The 21,358-nt window shown below is 37.2% G+C and overlaps 1 pseudogene; it reads right to left on the bottom strand.

Moving 5' to 3' along the window:
- Positions 1 to 621: 621 nt before the first annotated feature.
- Positions 622 to 21,104, bottom strand: LOC119508825 (annotated as a pseudogene).
- Positions 21,105 to 21,358: the final 254 nt, after the last annotated feature.

A 21,358-nucleotide genomic window follows, 5' to 3' on the forward strand; every position in this document is an offset into this window, starting at 1 on the left:
CTCTGTCTGGTCCAGGACTTGTGTTCAGCACCTCATCCTCTTACTAGTCATCGTGACCCATATTTCCCAAACATTCTCCGAACATAATGCAGACCTATTAAATGGTTCCGGATATGTGTAAAAAGATGGATGAAGCATTTTGTACAATTTAAAAACACAGTATCTAGCCCCTTCGAAAACAACCTGAAACGGTTGGTTGGACACTTGTGAATGATCCAATAATTTAATGATATGAACTAATTAGGGCTCAAAAACATAGAGTTCTACCAATGAAATCAGGCATTCTAGAAAGGAAACTAGTTGTGGTTTGCAAATACTTTGGATCCACTATAAAACTTGCCCAAAACATAGAATTCTTTGCTAAGAGGACCAAAGAAGATATACTATATTTAAAAATCACAGCCAATTTTACAGGGATTTACAATAAAAACCATTTACATCTCTTTCGCAATAAAGAGAATTTATATCTTTCTTGTCAGGAAAATATTTTTCACTATTAAAAAAGAAAACTGTTGTAAACTTTTTTTCCCAATATCTGATTCAAGCACTTAACATACCTTTTTAGAAACTCCATAATGCAAAAATAAACAGCATGCAAATTCCTAGCAACTTTACATTCTTTCAAAAAGTATACAAGATGGAAAGGAAATTATGTATGTAATGAAAGAAGAGACAGAGCTCAAGTCTGAACTTAGCTAATAAAAGGCAGATGATCTGAAGAGTTATCTTCATTTGAAAGTCCAGTAACAGACCATAAGTCTTGTTCTGTAAGAAGTGACAGTCTAGCAGGAAGTTTCGAGCCACCAGCCAAAGTGACTTCAGCTCCTGGATGCCCAGAAACATCTTCCTTTTATGTAGAGGAGAAAATATAATCCACAGTTATGGCACTTCGGGAATGACAAGTAGTCACTTCTGGAATTCTAGTGTCAGGAAAGTAATGTGAGTAAACAGATGACAAGCTGAAATGGTGCTTTATATTTGAAGATAATTTGTCAGCTGTCACTAGGACCTCTGTTTATCTAGCTGTGTTTGTGTCAGATCACTGTCTTTTCTACTTTTAGTACCTGCTGTACCTCATACACACAGTTCTGTGAGATACCTAGGTTTGGGGGCCAAATTGGAATAGATGAAATTATTTGTCCCCGGGAATGAAAGTATTTGTTGCCAGATACCTTTCCTATGGCAAGTCCTTCATAATTTAATTTTCCTTTCTCTATAAAGCTACAGAGTGGGAAACCAGGAACAGAATTAAAGTCACCACACATAACAATAGGGCAGAAGCTGGCATTCTGATGGGCAACAGTGGAAATCTCTGCCAGTAGCATTGCCATGGGTCAGCTTAATATCACCTCACCTTTGATTATACAATAGATGTGTGTTAGCTGCACAGATAGCAGGAGAAACAGCACGTGGAATCTTGGGCTGTAAGAGCAACACTAAGCCAACATTGTCTCTGTCCAATAGAGGTATATCTGGGCAGTAAATTTCCACTGGATTCACTTATAAGAGTGAAAATATGGAATGTCTGAAGCAAATGGCACAACCATCAGGTTTTCCTCCTGTCCACATTTTGTATTCACAGTGATAACCCAATGATCCCAAACTTGGCCTGATCTCTGTTCCATAATGATCTTCTTGAACTTCTTGCAAAGTACATCTGCATCAAAATGTTTAATTTCTCTCACAATATTGGGGAACCTAAAACTCCTGTGTAATACTGGCCACTGGCTGTGTCTATAGAGATGTGAATTGTCTTCCAACAAATCTTGTGAAAATGCATTATAGGACATCACTGAAAAGTCAAACTTATTCTCAGTATGTTTACATCTGGGTGCAATATTTTTGTCTCCTGGTGTGCTGGTGTGTTTATACTATGTCCCCCAGAAAAAGCCATCTTCTCTGATGCAGTCTCATGTGGGCAGACGTATTAGTGTTGATTAGGTTGAAACCTATACGTTCAGTGTTTCCCTGGAGATGTGACTCAATCAACTGTGGGTGAACCCTTTCATTGGATTATTTCTATAGAAGTGTTGCCCCACCCATTCAGGGTTGGTCTTTATTGGATCACTTTAGTACTTTAAAAAGAAAGAGCTACACAAGCCCAGAGGAGAGCAGCTGTGAGTGATGTTTTGGAGAGCAACTGAGAGTGACATTTTGAAGAACAGCTGCAGCTAAGAGGGGACAAAACAGCCATTGAAAGCTGACATTTTGGAGAACTCCATTTTGAAATGCAACCTGGGAGGAAGCGGACGCCAGCCACGTGCCTTCCCAGCTAACAGAGGTTTTCCAGAGCCATTGGCCATCCTCCAGTGAAGGTACCCTATTGTTAATGATTTAGCCTGGACACTATTGTGGTCTTAAGACTGTAACTTTGTAACCAAATAAATGCCTTTTATAAAAGCCAATCCATTTCGGGTATTTTGCATAGCAGCAGCATTAGCAAACCGGAACACCTAGGATCTTTGCTTTTTCTTTATTATGGTTACATATATATTCCCAACATCCATTTATTGTGCCTATGTGTTTGTTTTGATGAAGGCTCATCTTCCTCAGAGTTTATGACTTAACTAGAAAGATGAATCAAAGATGTCTGACTCAGGTTCTCAGATCTCCAGTTCCAGTAGTGAAACAGAGTTCTAGTCTAAAACAAACAAGGTGGTCTCCAATTTAGTGAAAAATACCTACTACTGAGCTATGGATAAGGAGCACGAGAATAATGTCCAGGCCATCTCACACAACTAGTAATATGTCTGCTCCAGCAACACCTGTGCAGATTCTCCCACGGTGTAGTCCAGGCTCTATTCAGACTCCTCCGTGATGGGGTAACGTGGGGTATTGTGAGGACCAGCGGCCTTCTGACGGCCTGTCAGTACAGGGTCCAGTGCTGCGAGGTCTGGGAGGAGGCCAGGGACGTGGCGGATTAGGCTAGTTTGGGACCTGGGTTGGGGGAAGGGGTCCGGGGATCCAAGGCAAAATTGGGTCCAGGAGCGATGAGCCCCATAGGAGGTCGGCGCTCTGCACCAGGGTCACGGACCCGCCTCGCCAAATGTCTCGCTGGCTGCGAGCTGGGTTTACCTATCCCTAAGTATCTTTTGGGAAACATTGTGGAGAACAGTTTGAATTCACATTAGGAGCAAACCTTTAAACTATCTAGGAATAAAGTAGCGCATTGCCTGGTCGGTGGAGGGCTTTCAAAAATATTTTTGGCTGATTGAGGAGTAATAAAATGAACAGGAAGTGTGTAGAAGCCATATAAAAAATGTTATCACACTTCCCTTGAGACATAATAAAAGCTTGGATTAAATAGACTTATATCATGGTCTAGGATGGGAAGGCTGAATGTTGTGAGGATGTCAGTTTTATTCTGTTAATTTTATTCTGATTCAACTGCATTACGTATTTTCCAAGGATTTTGTGGAACTTAAAGTAATACAAAAGTTCAATGAAAGAACAAAGATGGGGTGAATAGTATAAATTCTTTTTTTTTAAATGAGGACCTCCCGGATACTTAATATTAAATTAGTGCTCAAGCAGTACATTCCTAGCACCAAATACCAACAGGCAGATTAATGGGACTGAATAAAAATTCCAGAAACAGGGTTTAGTGTAATCAAAATAGGAATTCATAATTCAAATTATAATTCAAAATAAGTAAAAAAGTGGTGATTGATACATTTGACTAAATAAAAACTCAAAACATTTGTATATCAACAAATTATGAATAAAAATTACAAAACAACTTGATAAAGGTATTTTTTCAAAAAAGCATAGACTGAATATCTTCATTACCTATAAAGCCTTTGCAAAAATTAATAAAATAATGAGTAATAAAAATATGGATAACAAAAATTTGGTTATGACATGAAACAACAAAAGAACACAAAATGGAAAGAACAATGGGAGTTCACTATTGATTAAAGAAAATAAAATCAAAATATTGTATATTAGAATGTGAAAAATTAGGGAAAAAAATGATAGCTAGTGTTGGCAATGATTCAGGGAAATAGGGTCTCTTACACATTATGAGAGGAATCAAAATGATGCAATGTGTGTTTAGAACAATTTGGGAATATGTATCAAGGTATTTTAAAATGATAATATCTTTTAATTCAGTAATTTTTCTTCTAAAATTTACTCTAAGCAAATAATTATGAATGTGAATCAGGGCCTACTTAATAGAAAACATAAAACAAAATAGAAACAACTCACATTTACAACTATAGAATATTATTGAGGAACCTTATGTCAGTATGAAGGAAATAGTTACAGGCATTAATAACTCACAGCCAAAGAAGAAATACTTGTCAAATGCAATGATATTCATAGTATTAATATTATATGAATAAATGGTTTTAAAATATTATGTATGGTACAATTTCAGTGGGAAAAAGCTTGGAGAATATATGCCAAAATATTAATAGGGCTTATTTCTTGGTTGGGGGATTATACATGATTTTTGTTTCCAGTTTTTTTTGGTGAGTTTTTCTGTGTTTTCCAAAATTTCTTAATCACTGTTTCAGTTTTGTAATCAGAAGAAAGATATACAATGTTAGTAAATATTATACATAAATGATGGTAAAAGAAGACCAAGTATTCGTTTAGGTTTGTGCACCAGTGCATGCACTAGTGCATGATGCATACATGGACACACACACACACATGTACGTGCACACACACATGCAACCCAAAGTAAAGATCTCTTTGCTTTGTAGTATCCACTCTTAGAGCATTAACGATGAATTAATGAGGCTTGCAGAGCCATGTCTGTGACATGTGTTGAAAGTCTGGATTATTCTCAGTGCCTATCCTCAAATCATAGTAAGACACTAAAGACCTCTTAGAGAACACAGATCTGGTCTGTCATGGCTGAATCTACATCTGTCTGAGGAATTTTCTTCAGGCCCAGACCTAGACCATTTTCAAATATTCAGAATATTTTTTTTCTGGCCTAAAAAGTGTTTATTTTGTTTAACTTTTCCTTCAGATGCTCCTGAGTAGTTTTCTATTAGTGATTATTGTAGGATTTTACTATCTCATGTCAGTCAAGAAAAAGCATTGCTGTCTTTCTCATATTGACTTATTTATCCTCCGTCTTTCTGTTCGTTTGTTCCTTCTTTCCTTTTTTCTGCCCTCTCTGCTTCTACTCTTTTTTTTTTCTTCCCTCTTCCCCTCCTCCTCCCTCCTTCTCACACAAGTACAGGCATAACTTGTTTTATTGTACTTCACTTTATTGTGCTTCATAGATACTGTATTTTTTACAAATTGAAGGTTTGTGGCAACCCTTCATCGAGCAAGTATATCGATGCTGTTTTACTAATAGCATGTGCTCACTTTGTGTCTCTGTGTCACATTTGGGTAATTCTCACAATATGTCACGTTTTTTCATCATTATTATATCTGTTATGGTGTTCTGTGATCTGTGGTCTTTAATATTCCTATTGTAATTGTTTTGGGATGCCATGAAGTGTACCCATACAAGATGGCAAAGTTAATCAATAAATGTTTGTGTTCTGACTGCTCCACCTACCTGCCTTTCTCCCATCTCTATCCCTCTCTTCAGGCCTCCCTATTCCCTGAGACATGACAGTATTGAAATTAGGCCAATCAATAATCATACAATGGCTTCTAAGTGATCAAATAAAAGGAAGAGTTGCACATTTCTCACTTTAAATGAAAAGATTGAGTTCAGGGAAGAAGGCATGTTAAGAGCTGAGATAAGCTAAAAGCTAGACCTCTGCACCAAACAGTTAGCCATGCTACAAATGCAAAGGGAGAATTCTCAAAGGAAATTAAAAGTGCTACTCCGGTGAAAAAATGAATGAAGAGAAAGTGAAACAGCCTTACTGCTGATAGTGAGAAGGTTTCAGTGGTCTGGTTAGAAGATCAAACTTGCCACAACGTTTCCTTAAGTCAAAGCCTAATCCAGAGCAAGGCTTGAACTCTCTTCAATTCTGTGAAGGCTGAGAGAGGTGAGGAAGCTGCAGAAGAAAAGTTTGAAGCTAGTAGAGGTTGGTTCATGAAGTTTAAGGAAAGAAGCTGTCTTTATAAGATTAAAGTGCAAGGTGAAGCAGCAAATGTTGAAGCAGTAGCTTCAGCAAGTTATCCAGAAGATCTAGATATGATCACTGATGAAGGTGGCTATGCTAACCAACAGATTTTCAATGCAGATGAAGCAACTTTCTATTGGAAGAAGATCATCCAGGGCTTCCATAGCTAGAGAGGAGAAGTCAATTGCCTGATTTCAAAGTTTCAAAGGACAAGCTGACTCTCTTGTTAGGGGCTAATGCAGCTGGTAACTCTAAGTGGAAGCCAATGCTCATTTATATTCTGAAAGTCCTAGTGCCCTTAAGAATTATGCTCATTCTACTCTGCCTGTGTTCTATAAATGAAACAAAAAAGCTGGGATGACAGCACATCTGTTTTTCAATAAGGTTTACTGAATATATTTAGCCTACTGTTGAGACTTATTGCTCAGAAAAAAAAAAAAGATTCCTTTCAAATATTACTGCTCATTGACAATGTACCTGGTCACCCAAGAACTCTGAGGGATATGAACAATGAGATTAATGTTGTTTCCATGCCTGCTAACACATCCATTCTGCAGCCCATAGATCAAGGAGTCATTTAGACTTTCAAGTCTTATTATTTAAGAAATACATTTCGTAAGGCTATAGCTTCCGTACATAGTGATTCCTCTGATGGATCTGGGCAAAGTAAATTGAAAACCTTCTGGGAAGGATTCACCATTCTTCCCATTAAGAATGCCATTAAGAACATTGACGATTCATGGGAGGAAGTACAAATGTCAACATTAACAGGAGTTAGGAAGACATTGATTCCAACCCTTATGAAAAAATTTGAGGGGTTCAAGACTTCAATTGGTAAACTTCATGAACCAACCTCTACTAACTGCAGATGTGATGGATATAGCAAGAAGCCTGGAATTAGAGTGGAGTCTGAAGATGTGACTGAACTGCTGCAATCTCATGATAAAATTTTAATGGACGAGGGCTTGCTTCTTATGGATGAACAAAGAAATAGTTTTTTTGAGATGGTATCTACTTCTGGTGAAGATGCTCCAAACATTGATGAAATGATGACAAAGGATTTAGTATAATACATAAACTTAACTAATAAAGCAATGGGTGGGTTTGAGAGGATTAACTCTAATTTTGAAAGAAGTTCTGCTGTGAATAAAATGCTTTCCAACAGCATCATATCCTACAGAGAAATCTTTCATGAAAGGAAGAGTAAATCGATGCAGCAAACTTCATTGCTGTCTTATTTTAAGAAATATCCACAGGCACCCCAACCTTCAGCAACCACCATCTTCATCAGTCAGCAGCCATCAACATTGAGGCAGGACCCTCCATCAGCAAAAAGAATACAACTCACTGAAAGCTCTGATGATGGTTAACATTTTCTAGCAATAAGATATTTTTAAATTAAGGTATGTACATTTTTTAAGACATAATACTATTATTGAATACTCAATAGACAACAGTGTAAACATAAATTTTATATGCACTGAGCAACCAACAAAACTTATGTGACTCACTTCATTGCAATATTCACTTTATTGTGGTGGTCTGGAACCAAACCTACAATATCTCTGAGGAATGCCTATTCCCACCATATGCCAGGTGCAACAAACCTCTTTACTTGTCTTCAACTGGCACAGAGTTATTTGGGGAATCCTTGGTACATACGGTAAAATTTGACATGAAAATTTTGTTTCCAGAAATTTGATGAAATGATACTTTGCAAGGACTATATTGGCTTATTCGCATAAGGATTTAGTGAGACGGGCAGTAAAAAGTTGAAATGTTTGGCATACCTTAACAGACCCAGGCAATTTGACTTACTATACTACATTCCTATTTCTACTTAGGAAAAATTCTAGGTATAATGATCAATTTTCAAACCCTGTCCTAGAAAATTGGATCTCTTTTCTTAATCCCCCTGAGAGTGTTTTCTAGCATATCCTGACCAGGAATAAAGTTTTCTTCTTCCCATCCCTTTCACCTGCCCCAACATCTGCAAATTGCCATGTCATTAACGCTATATCCTCAAATGTCCTAGCTCACAGAATATCTTCTGGTTTTTCCAGAGTGGGTAGGAAAATGCTTGAGCTTTGCTCTCTTTTCCTCCTCTTCCCACCATCATTCTTCTGTTTTAATTTCTAAAGGTTTTCAATGTGAATATTTCAGCTTGGGGGTTGGTTAGTATGAAAAAATGTTAAACAGGATTTTAATTTGTGCATGGGAATTTTCCCCTAGAGATTAAAAAAAGAATCAAGGCCATGCTACCCTTCAAAGTTCAGATAGTGCATATAGTCATGAATTAAAGATAACTTAGTATTGGTAGATCAGACTCAGATAGAAGAATGTTCTGATTTATTAAACTTGTCTTTCTAAGTAAGATGAAGTAGTTAAGCTAATAGATATCCCAAGTCGCCTCTTCCTGAGTCTCAGAAGGAAATAATTATGTCATAAGAGCCTTGGGAGTACTATAAAACCTGGTTCCACTCTGATGGATAGAAGTTGGAAGAGGAACTACATAATTTAATCCCTGTAAATTTACTGAGGCTACTGCAAATCGTGTTAATTGCTCCCCTGCTTTCATTCAAGGTGATGCCGTGAGACTCAACACAATTCCTTCAAATCTCAGATCTTTTGCTGTGCCCTAGTTCCATTCTAGCACGTCTTGAGGCCAGGGGTAGGAAAGCAGAGAAAGGGGAAGTCATTGGTATTTCTTTCTATTAATGCTTCCTATAAATGAACTTTTGCTATTAAGGGATGTTTATTGAATTTTTCAAGGATAAGTTTACATAGGATATAGCACAATATTAATATTTAAATTTTTTATGTGGTTTTCTTTTTGATCTTCTGAGCCTTCTTTCACTCTTGTGCACCTAGGCATCCATCAGCCCAGGAAGAGATTTCATGTTCTGAAATTCAAAAGGGGTTTTGGCATTTATAACTTGCCTTTGCAAGGCAGGCTGTTGTTTGATGAACTGTTGTTTAAGGTTTATATCCTTTTAAGCATACTAAAGGATTTGCTTGGCATGCCAGGCCACAGAATTTTACATAAGGGAAATACAGAAAAGTAGAAGAGGAAAAGGGAAAGGGGAAATATTCCCCTTTCCAGTTTGAGGGACTGGACAGAAGGAGAAAGATAAAAGAGACAAAGAAGTGTGTGAAAGGGTCAAATGTCAGGTTCTCAATTCCCATTCTTCAGACTTCAATCTAGAGAGGTAAAATGTCACTTAAACAAGGGTATCCCAAAGTGCAGAGGGGCCTCTTAACCACACCCCTGTCTGTGACTGTGGGAGAAAGCTGGATTTGCACTTTGCAGACCCTTCCACGCCAACTTGGGGCATTTCCAACTTCACTGAAAATCTGCTTGGGGGAGAGCTTGACAGAAAGCACTGGATAGCAGGGTGGCTCTTCAGCAATGGCCATAGGATGGATTGTCTGTGCCAGGAAGTAGAAGGATCAAAGTCAGACTTTAGAGCTTTCTGTGGTACCAGACAGAAATGAAATGAGACTTTTTAGAGCTGAGGAGGACATGGGTCCAACAAAGAAGAATGGCCCAAGAGCTTACCATGGACATAATTCTGCACTGGAGACAGGGGGCATTGCAACAGGTAGCCAGGAAACTGCATTCAAGAACCCTAAGTTGTTCCCTCCTGTCTCTAGTCTAGAGAATGTGAGCAGCACCGCTGTCTCCATCCTAAGGAGAGGAGCAGCTGGAGGAGGTTATCTGTGAGACTGAGCATTTTTATCTAAGAGATTGAACATATCCTGAAGGACTGTTTGTTGGTATCAGAGTTAATTTTAGATTAGATTGGGCATTTCTTACTCAACAATGGGGGACACAGTAGGAAGAATAGATTAGTTACAGACTAAAGAACAAACTTTATATTTCAGTTCTTCAAGTTATAGTATGAGTAAAAATTGGCAACTGGTCTTCAGATCTAAATTACTGACATTAGACCACAGATGTCATTCTATGAAATTCTCTCCTTTTTTTCACCATTTTGGCTTTTTAAAAAATTAAATCCCGATTAAATACTCTTTTGCTTCTTTGTTCTCTCCTCACCACCCTTCCCAATGCATATTCACCTCTAAAGCTTTTAGCACTGGATTATGGGAAACCAGGCTTTCAAGATCACAAAGCTTGACTTGAGGAAATCCCATCTAAAGAAAATAACCCGTTTTGAATGAACTATGTTCAGATCTTTTGTAACTGATAAAGCATGAAAACATGGAGGCAAGTGCTCTCATCTGCTTCTGAACCTGGAATTCAAGTTTTTTTTTTTCTAAATATTTTTCTTAAGACAAGTGTTAAGGAATGTTATTTCCTCCTCCTGTCAGAAGTTGCAAAGATGCTTCTGATTTAAAAATTTGTTTGTGGTAGATATAATAAAGGACACTAGAAAAGTTTGTCATATAGACAATCTGCATCTGCTTCTCCTATTTTTGCATCTAACTCTCCACAGTTCTCTGTTCTTTTGTCTCTCAAGGTCATGTATTTTAGAACTGAAGTATACATGTGCTTCATGGAATCTGTGAACCCATCAGAGTGGTATGCCTATCATGTACATGTAAGCACTTTTTTTTCTGGCAAAATTCCATATTTTTCATAAGATTTCAAAGAGAATGAGACAATAAATTTGAGAATCCTTGCTCCATGTTTATGTCAGCCTTATTTTGTCTCATCAACTTGACCATTTTCTCTTTTCTCTTTACTCCCTTCTTTCTCATCCCTAATATGGATATGAAGTTTATCTTTATGAAAATAGAAGACTTTGCTTCCTGCTTATAAATAAAGAGAAAGGAAGGAGAAATTTTTGTGTTTTTCTCTATCTAAAAAGTAGTTGTTTTTATTATGTGTTCCTTGGTTTATTATTCATCTAAATGTCATTAACTATTTTAAAGCAAAGAAAAAAAATCAAAACAAAACCAACAAAGACAGCAGCAAAACAGCTCTTGACTCCTTTTGATTTTGAAAAGAAATAGTTAAAATTTTGAAGATCCTGTTTTTCAAATGAAAAACACTTTTTTCCTGAATATTAACGTAATAAATTATTTTAAAAACAATTAAATCATATTTAATGCAGAATATAAATATTCTTACTATCCAGAGCCAATTCCAATTAATGTTCTAGAAAAAATCCTTTAAGGTATCTCTTACATTAACACACAATTTAACATAAATGGGATCATAATATAATTTGCATTTTGTAATCTGTTTTCTTACTGGGTAATATATCATGATCATTTTTCCATGTAAGACTAGATCTAAACTATTTTCAATGCTTACATGGACTTCAATTTATATTCATATATACCATAATTTATTTTACCCATATCCTACTGAACTATACTTTAATTTTTTCTAATTGTTCACTATTATACATAATATTTTCAAGTGTCTTTGTCCAAATTTCTTTACATGTTGAGTTTAATTTCTAAAATTCATCAGAATATATTTCAGGTAAATCAAAAGATATAGAGGAAAATGTAATAGATACCCGTGTAACCGTCACAAAACTCAAGAGATAAGACATTACCAAAGAGTAGGGTTCCCTAAATGTACTGACAGCTATATGTTGTTGTCTAATTGACTACTTAAGATAAATTCCTAGAGACTGAATTTCTGGATCAAAAGTACAGTGAAATGATGCTTTTGAATATATTTCATTTATCTACTTGCATTTATTTATGCAAAAAATATTTATTCAGTACCTATTGAGTGCTGGGGACTTTGTCTAGGTGCCAGGGAGAGAGGGATAAATGATGTAATCCCTCTCCTTAAGGAGGATTCTTGAGTCAATAAGACAAATGAAAGTAGAGTGAAGAGTGATACAATAGAAATAAGAGCAGGTTACAAAGGAGCCTAGAGAAGTTGCACCTCCTGAGGACTGAGTTATGTCCCTCACAAAAGACATGTTCAAGTCCTAACCCCTGGTCCTGTGGGTGCAAACCCACTAGAAGATGATGTTAATTAAGGCATGCCCACACTCAACGAGGGTAGGACTTAATCCAATATGGCAGAAGTCCTTACAAGCAAAAGAATTTGAACACAGAAAAAGAAGCCACAGTGAGCAGAAGGAAGCTGGAAATTACTGGGAACTGAAAGAGAAAGAAGACGCCACCATGTGCTTTACCATGTGACAGAAAAGCAAACCACCAAAAAGCCAGCCCCAGAACACCACAGTCTTTAAGGAGCAAGTATTGCCTTGCTGACGCCTGATTCAGAACTGTGAGTTATTAAATTCTCATTGCTTAAGCTAACCCATTGTATGATTGGTTTAGCAGCCAGGAGACTAAAACAGCACCTAACTGAATGGTCACAATAGGTCCGGCAGGGAAAGTGATTAGATGAAGAATGAATTAATGCTGTGAAGGCCAGCCTGGAAGACTTTTCAAGAAGAAGGCAGCATTTTTAAGAAACTGGAATAAAAGAGTTTCCCTTTGGGAAATTGTCCCTAGTCTGATATGGCTGGAGTATTGAGCTCTAAGAGAGAACAGTGAGGGATGAAGGTACCACAGGAGGCAGAATTTGAGAGTTAAAAACTGTCAAAGAAAAGTAGTTACTACTGGTAGCATGTGTTGAAATTTATTTTTTCAATAAGCCATAATAATTAACATATTTGAAGGCAGAGAAGGAGAAGTTATACAGGGAAAAACTGAGAATGTTGAAAACTGGTAAATTATCTGATGGATTTTATTATATTTGTTACTTTATTTCTATATCATTGCTTCTTAAATTTTAAATATACCTTTTGAAAGTTAAAGTAATAAATATTTGTTTCTCTGGCTCATGTTTAAGATGAAAATAATGGAGATATGGCTTGCAAAGACAAGTCTCTGGTTTTCCCTCTTGTATCTCATACTTTCTGGCTGTGTGCATCTGTCAATACCAGGTGCTGTATTCTTCCCGACTGGATATTCTCTGTCTTCATATTTACTGTGGAGAGACCAGAGTGCTGGATGCAAAGATTGCAGCTAGCAAAATTATTAATCTCTTTTCACTCAAATTAGGGCATCAGTGGTCTCTCCAAAGAATGAATTGTCATGCAGTAGCAAGTTATTCACATTATAGGCAATTCCTTTTCAAGTTTTATCTAAAGGAATCTTGTGGCAAGTTCTGTATCAAATTTATAGTATTTCAGGCTAATGCTGTTGACCACAAGGGAAGACAGTGAAAATTGAGAGTGTGTGCCAAATAGTCTTCCATAATAGGAGATGCGTGCTCTCTGCATTTGATCTGTGATTGCCAAGATGTTATGGGCTGCAGTATACTGGAACAGCATGCAACACCTTGGACCTTCTGAGTCTTAGCATCTGCTTGAAGCTTAATGACTCACATCATTCTTGGCAACTGTGCTTTGGACTTAGAGCAGTAATGCTGGTTCATGTGGATAACGGAAACAGTTTTCTGCCTGCCTGGTAGGAAATGATATTAAATGAACTTTGTTCAAGGAACTTTTCTTTATAGAATCATTCACACCTTTTTTGGCCTTGTACAGAACTCATTCTCTTCTGCAAAAATGATCATTGCTAGTTAGTGAGTTAAAATTGCATAACTATCATACATGGTTGGTGTAACCTGAACTGTGAAAATTAAAGAAAAGGGATTTAAAAAAAAAAAAAAACACTTTCTATCATTGCTCGGTAGTATTGTTTCCTCTATTGTTAGTATTATTGTTTCCTCTATTGTATGTTTGAGATTTGCCTTTTGGGGATTTCTTTTTTGTTTTGCAGTAGGGATTTATATTACCCAAATAGTTTGCTTTCTTATTTCCTTTGGGAATTATTATACTGTCTAGTAGACTAAATGGGTTAATGCCATTTTTATATGGTTTAACTTTTAGACATTTAGAATTCTAAAAGGATATTTCATTTGTGCCAATTTACCTTGAAAATAAGTAAAACTATTCTAATTTTAATTTTAAGAAATACCTATCTCCAGAAATGAAATACTGCAATGAGCATACAGCTTTACTTTTTATGTTCTTAAAATTATTCATTAAATGTATGGGTATGTGTATTTGCGTGTGTGTATGTGTGTGTTTAAAAAAAGACTATGATGTTGACATACTGAAATATTACTGAAAAAAGTCAGGAGTTTGGAAGAAATATTTCGATCTATGGAAACTTCAATTTGTGAAAAACCTTAGAGGAAACTAAACAAACACAAACTCATTTAAAATGATAAATCCAGAACTTAAGTTGCTAGGAGGACCATTCTAAGGATCTGGGAGTGCTGCTGGAATAGTGTTCAGATTTATTTTGAGTGCTGAGTCTGATTACCCTCCTTATGAAGAATGTTCAGAATTCTAGGCTTTTAGAACTTCTCTTTAAAGATCTATTAAAAATAAAAATCAATTGTAAAAATGCTTATTAAGTGCCTCTCATATGCAAAGTACCATGGTAGACACTCTGAGTAGTATTTATTTTTTCATTTCACAAATATTTATTGAACATTGGAAATCATTGGGGGTCACTGGAGGCTTTAGAGTAGGGCAAATAAATCACTTCCATTTAGGGGGAGGCTGATTTGACTGTGTAAACTGGGCTGATTGTTGGAGGGGTGAAATGAGACTGAAGTCAAGGAGGCTGATTGAAGGTAATTCAACAGACAAAGGATGGAGTAGAAAGAATCTAGACAGGGGGTGGCAGGCAGAATAAATGAAGGCTCCTCTTTAGCCATATTACCAGTTACAGACCTGGAGAGGAAACTGGCATGGAAATTTTCAGGAGTGATTTCAAAGATTATCTCAGTGACCTATTTACTTTTAGAGGAATTTTCAGAATGCTTTTTGATAGCTGTGGACTTCACCACAAATTCCATCTTAATTTTGAGAAAGCGTTTTTGAGTGTGGCTACACAATTCCATCCCTGTTCCAGCCTATGTAAGTGCCGTATGGGATAAAGAGAAGGAAAACCTGGAGAAGACTGAAGTTTACTATAATTAAAAGTTTATACCAATTATTTGCATGACCTTGACATTAGGAAGGGAAAAGTTTGGTGGATCTGGGCTGACGTATAGGATGTGGGTGAAGTGTGGGGTAAGGATTCAGGCGTGTTTCTAGAGCTTTCTGTATAAGTGGAGATATACAATGTGTTGCCTTTTTGAGTCTGGCTTCTTTCACTTAGCGTAATGCAATAGGGACTTATCTATATTGCTGAGGGTATTGATAGTTTTTCCTTTTTATATAGTAGTATCCCACTGTATAGGTGCACCGCAGTTTATTAACTCATCAGTTGAAGGACATTGGGTAGTGTGTGGTAGGCAGGATTTGGGCTCCCTGGTGTTAAGAGAGAAACAGAAGAATCAGTCAGAGAGATCAGACGTGAGATGGATTCAACCTGCTTATGTTGGCTTTGAAGACGGAGAAAGGAGCACAGGAGACAAGGGATGTGATGACCTCTAGAAGGTAGAGCAGCTCTCAGCTGACAGCCAACAAGGAAACAGGGACCTTAATCCTATACCTGCAAGGAACTGAATTATGCCAACAACCTAAATGAGCCAGGAAATGGATTCTCCCCCACAGACTCTAGCAGGAAACAGCTCTACCTAGCCCTTGATTTCAGCACTGTGACATTCTAAGCAGAGACACAGCAGAGCCTCCTGGACATTGACCTATGGAAACTGTGAGATAAAGTTTGTATGGTTTAAGTAGCTAGGTTTGTGGTAATTCGTTACAACAGCATTATAGAGCTAAGATAGGTAGTTTCTAATTTTGGGCAATTATGAAAAAAGCTGCTTTAAAACGTAAATATTGATTTGTTTGTTTAAGCCTAAGTTTTCATTTATCTTCGGTAAATATCTAGCAGTGGAATTATTGGATCATATAGTCAATGCACATTTAACTTTATAAGACAATACCAAACTGTTTTCCAAAGTACCTGTACCATTTTGCATTCTCACGAACAATGTCTCAGAGTTCCAGTTGGTATTGTCAACTTTTCTATTTTAATGATTGTAATAGTTATGTATTAACTATGTGTTTCACTGTGACTTTAATTTGCATTTGCTTTATGACTGATGATGCAGAGCACTTTTTCATCTACTTATTTACCATCCCTATATCTTCTTGGTAAAAAGTCTGTTCAAATATTTTGCCAATTTACTGAAAATTGAGTTATTTATTTTCTTATTGCTAAGTTTCAAGTGCTCTTTTTATCTTCTGGATAAAAATCCTTTGTCAGATATGTGTTTTACAAATGATTTCTCATAGTATGTAGGCTTATCATTTCCTTCTTGTAAGAGTATCATTTGCAGAGTAAATGTTTTAAATTTTCATGAACTTCAGCTTATTAACTTCTCTTTCATAGGTCAAGTTTTTGGTACTGTATCTATAATCTCTTTATCTAGCCTAAAGTGATGCAACTTTTCTCTTATGTTTTCCTTTAAAATTTTTGTAGTTTTACAGTTGATATTTAGGGCTGTGATCAATTTTGAGTTAATTTTTGTATAGGCTGTGCAGTGTAGATTGAAGTATACAGAGATAGGAAGATAACGATATACAGATATATAGAGATAATTAAATAGTTAGATGTCCAATTGTCTTAGCACTATTTGTCAAAAGATTGCCATTTGTCTATTGAATTGTCTTTGCATCATTGTAAAAACCAATTAACCATATATATGTGGGTTTCTTTCTGGACTCTAGATTCTAGTCTATTGGTCTATGTGTCTATCTTTTCCCCAGTACCACACTCTTGATTAGTATAACTTTATAGTAAGCCTTGAAATAGGTAATGCAAGTACTCCAACTTAATTCCTTCCAAATTATTTTGGCCATTCCAATTACTTTGCCCTTCCTTATAAATTTTAGAATCAATTTGTTGCCAAAAATATTTTTCTGTAATTTTGATTGCCATTGTGTTATGTCTATAGATCTACTTTGGGTGAATTGATATATTTATAATATTGTCTTCTAGCCCATGAACACAGTATATCTTTCAATTTACTTAGGTTCTCTTTGATTTCTTTCATCAGTGTTTTGTGTTTTCAGAATACATATACTGCACATATTTTCATAAATTTATACCTATTTCATTGTTTAGTGCTGTTATAAATAGTATTGCTTTTTAAATTTCAATTTCCAATTGTTCAATTGCGAGTATGGACAATTGAATTTGGTATGTTAATTCTGTACTCTGTGACTCTGTAAACTCCCTTATTAGTTCTAGGTGGCCTTCTTTGTCGTCGTCTATTTTTAGGAACCATATGATCTTCTATGCAGACAATTGTGTAGTCTGTGAATAGTAATAGTTTAAATTTCTTCCTTTCCAATCTGTATGCCTAGTGCTTTTTTCTTGTCTTATTACATTGGTTGGAACTTCCAGTGTGATGTTGAATAGGAATAGTATCTATGAACATCCTTGCTTTTTCCCAGTCTTAGGGAGAAAGCATTCAGTCTTTAACCATTACATATGCTGTTTACTGTAGGGTTTTTTTTTAAAATTTTATTTTGAAATAAATTCAAACTTACAGGAACAGTTGCAAAAACAATACAAACCCCATACACAGAACTCCAGCATACCCCGACCCCCCTCCCCCGATACCCTGATCCACAAACTTTAACATCCTGTCACACCACCATTTCTTTCTTTCTCTCCCTCCCTATCACCCATCATCTATTGCTCTGTCTTCTGAACTTATGAGAGCAAGCTGCACACATCCTTGAACAAGCAATATAATTCACATATACATTTCCCATGAACAAGAACATTCTTTTATGCAATCCCATTAAGCGCAGCTTAGAAGTTCAAGAAATTCAACATTGATACAAAGCTTACATTCTATATTTCCTTTTTTTTTTCTTATGTCCCAACTGTGTCCCTTTGTGCCTCCTCTCCTCCATCCTCAGATACCATCCAGGATCGTCCTTGGCATTAAATTGCCATTCTCTATTAGGCTGTCTTTTTTTATTTTTTATTATTTTTTTTTCAAATGTGAAAACATAAATACAGCATAAATCTTCCCATTCCAACCCCCCCCACCATTCCATTAGTGGGATTAATCACATTTAGAATGTTGCAATGCCATCAACTTCCCACCATCCATTACTAGAAATTTCCCTTCACCCCAAACAAACCCTACACTCATTTCTTAACTCCGCATTGCCCCTTCCCCCACTTCTCATAACCCCTACTCTACTTTTCCTCTCCATGGTCATATTCTCTGATACTTTCTTTGTGTTTACCATGAGGTATAAATTCAATATTTTAAATCTATAATAATCTTGTTTTTCTTCAATACCAACTTAACTTCAATAGGACACATAAACTATGTTCCTATGCTCCTCCATTCCCCCACCTTTATGTAGTTCTTGTCAAAAATTACATATTTTACATTGAGTCCAAAACCGCTGATTTATCATTACAGTTTATGTATTTTAGATACTGAAGGAAGTAAATAGTGGAATTACAAATCAAAAATACAGTAGTATTGTTATTTTTATTTACCATGTGATCTTTACTAGAAATCTTTATTTCTTCATGTGGTTTCAGTCAATTGTTTAGTGTCCCTTCCTTTCAGCCTGCTCAATTCCCTTTAGCATTTCTCATTGGACTGATCTACTGGTGATGAAATCCTCAGCTTTTGATTATCCAGCAATGTTTTCATCTCCCCCTCATTTTTACCCTCCAAGTGTTTGTGAATTTTCCAAGTCTCTGATGGTTATTGGCTTCTATTTGTATTCCATTGTGGGCAGAGAATGCGCTTTGAATGAATTCAATTTTTTTAAATTTATTGAGGCTTGTTTTATGTCCCAGCATATGGTCTATTCTGGAGAAAGATCCGTGATCACTAGAGAAGAATGTGTGTCCTGGTGATTTGGGATGTAATGTTTTATATATGTCTGTTAAATTTCTCTATATCTCTCTCTCCTTTCTTTGTTTCTCTGTTGGTAGGGCTCTTTTTAGTATCTGAAGTAGGGCAGGTCTTTCATTAGCAAAATCTCTCAGCATTTGTTTGTCTGTGAAAAATTTAAGCTCTCCCTCAAATTTGAAGGAGAGTTTTGCTGGATAAAGTATTCTTGGTTGGAAATTTTTCTCTCTCAGAATTTTAAATATGTCATGCCACTGCCTTCTTGCCTCCATGGTGGCCGCTGAGTAGTCACTACTTAGTCTTATGTTGTTTCCCTTGTGTGTGATGAATTGCTTTTCTCTTGCTGCTTTCAGAACTTGCTCCTTCTCTTCAGTATTTGACAGTCTGATCAGATCTTGGAGTGGGCTTATTTGGATTTATTCTGTTGGGAGTTTGCTGGGCATTTATGCTTTGTGTATTTATATTGTGTAGAAGGTTTGGGAAGTTTTCCCCAACAATTTCTTTGAATACTCTTTCTAGACCTTTACCCTTCTCTTCCTCTTCTGGGACACCAATGAGTCTTAAATTTGGACACTTTATTTTATCTATCATATCCCTGAGATCCGTTTTGATTTTTTCCCCCATTCTTTCTTTTGTTCTTTCATTTTCCATTCTGTGGTCCTCAAGGACACTGAGTCATTATTCAGCTTCCTCTAGTCTTGTATTATGAGTATCCAGAATCTTTTTAATTTGGTGAACAGTTTCTTTTATTTCCATAAGGTCATCTATTTTTTTGTTTACTCTTGCAATTTCTTCTTTATTCTTTTCTAGGGTCTTCTTTATGTCCTTTATATCCTGTTCCATGCTCTTCTTCATGTCCTTTATATCCTGTGCCATGCTCTTGTTTGTCTTTAGTTCTTTGATTAATTGTTCCAAGTACTGTGTCTCTTCTGATCTTTTGATTTGGGTGTTTGGGTTCTCTGTATCATCTGGTTTTATCATATGCTTTAAAAGTTTCTATTTTTTTGGCCTCTTGCCATTTGCTTTACTTGATAGGATTCTTTCAGGATATGTAAAGCACCAATCTCTAATTTTTCAGATCTACAGCTTGGTGGCCTACACCTTCTCTAACTAACCAGCAGATGGAGTCTGCGAGTCACCTATTCCCCTCAAGTCAGTTCTCCCCAACTTTGTCTTTGTGGTGTGTGGGGATCTGATTCTTGTGGAGTTCAATTGGTGCACTAAGTTTGGGTGTGTTTTTGATGCTGTCCACCCTGAATGTGGGGCATGTGTCTGAGTGGTTAGGGAGGCAGGGCAGCTTTAATAATCAAACCTACCAGGTGTTCCCGGAGATTTAAGGCTGTTGCAAGAGTCTGAAACTTCATTTCATTCTTGCCACAGATTGTCTCTGCTGCTGACCCACAAGTCCTTGATATTGGCGTAGGGTCCCTGGGATTTCCGAGTGGGTCCCCTTCTCAGCCGTGCTCTTCCAGGACCTCTGTTGAGGGAAGGCTGTGCCATGTCACATGTGCGTGCTGGCCTCCAAGGAAGCCCTGGGCCGCTGGGCCGTGCGGGGGCATTCCCAGCCTGCTGTAAAGATGGTTGAATGGGGCGTGTTAATATCCTCCTCTTCACACAGCTCCGCCTTCCCAGCTCTGAGAATATTAGCTGTGGGTGCACTAAAGGCCACTGTCCATGGCCAATATTGTGGCATGTGCACGATGCTGTGGGAATACTCCCCATCACACTGGGACCCTCTGTGTAGCTCTGGGCTGTGGCTCTGGCCCCGGGCAGGAGCATCTCCAGCCTGCCGGGAAGATGGCTGCAAGGGGCCTGGTTTCTTTCTCCTTTTGGCTCCCGTCTGCCCTCCTGGCTCTGAGACAATTAGCAGCGGGTATGGGAAGGGCTATCTTCCATGCCAGATATTGAGGTGTTGTCACAGCCCATTCCTGCCGCACTTCACTGTGCAGTTCTCGCTGCCATATCCACAGCCACTCCTGGGTTTTTTTTTTGTTAAAAAGGACTAGTCTGTCTCCAAACGCCAACCCACAGTTTCCCCACACTGCAGCGCGGCCGCTGGACTTTCAGCCAGCTCATTCACTCGTTTCAGTATGCAGAATCCCGGTTTCACCAAATGCACAGTCCCTGTGGATTTAGCAAACCTTGTCCAGCTGTTACATTGCTGGAACTGGTGTTCTAGGTCACTCTCTGGCTTTTATCTAGTATTTTTCATGGAGGCATTTTTTTGCCCTGTCTCACCTAGCCGCCATCTTAGGTTCTTCCAACTGTAGGTTTTTAAGATGCTATTTATTAGGTTAAGGAAGTTCCTTTCCATTCTTAGTTTGCTAAGAGGTTTTTTTTGTTTTTATCAAGAATGGATGTTGTATTTTGTCAAATGCCTTTTCCACATCTTTTGAGAGGATCGTGTGGTTTTTCTTCCACAATCTGTTTGTATCGTGAATTGTATTGATTAATTTTTTCAAATGTTGAATTAGTCTTGCACTTGAAGGATAAATCCATTTGG

Source organism: Choloepus didactylus, chromosome 14 (assembly GCF_015220235.1).
Source record: "Choloepus didactylus isolate mChoDid1 chromosome 14, mChoDid1.pri, whole genome shotgun sequence".
Classification (NCBI taxonomy): domain Eukaryota; kingdom Metazoa; phylum Chordata; class Mammalia; order Pilosa; family Megalonychidae; genus Choloepus; species Choloepus didactylus.